Consider the following 378-nt stretch of genomic DNA (forward strand, 5'->3'; position numbering starts at 1 on the left):
CTTTCCATGTCCTCTGCTCCACCTTGAGTTCGCAGTCCAGCACTGGCACCTTCTCTTGTGCTGGGTCTCACAGTACCTCGGGCTCTCTTGCAGCCTTTCTCTTTCTCCCCCACTCATCCACCCCTCTCTGTGAGCCCTGGGTCCTTTTCTTGCCCTTGCTCTTCTTAGTCTGTCTCACTATGGGTCTCTTTTTCTCTCACTCCTGGACATTGTGGCCAGCCTCTGCCCACTATTGAGAGACACCATGTCATCCAGAGGCCTGAGGAGGGATGGGTAGCGGGCAGCTGAGGCCCAGCTCCCTTCTCGGGGTCAGCAGACCATCTGCATCGCAGCCCCCCCCACCCTCCATGTGTCCTCACCTGCTTCCCCTGCTGAGCC

General features: G+C 58.5%; 1 protein-coding gene across 1 annotated transcript in view; it reads left to right on the forward strand.

Annotated features, from left to right (window-relative positions):
- Positions 1 to 378, forward strand: part of SUV39H1 (SUV39H1 histone lysine methyltransferase) — a 13,501-nt gene that overhangs the window by 11,314 nt on the left and 1,809 nt on the right. The gene's annotated exons all lie outside the window — the stretch shown is intronic.

The sequence above is a fragment of the Crocuta crocuta genome, unplaced genomic scaffold, assembly GCF_008692635.1.
Source record: "Crocuta crocuta isolate KB4526 unplaced genomic scaffold, BGI_CrCroc_1.0 scaffold943, whole genome shotgun sequence".
Classification (NCBI taxonomy): domain Eukaryota; kingdom Metazoa; phylum Chordata; class Mammalia; order Carnivora; family Hyaenidae; genus Crocuta; species Crocuta crocuta.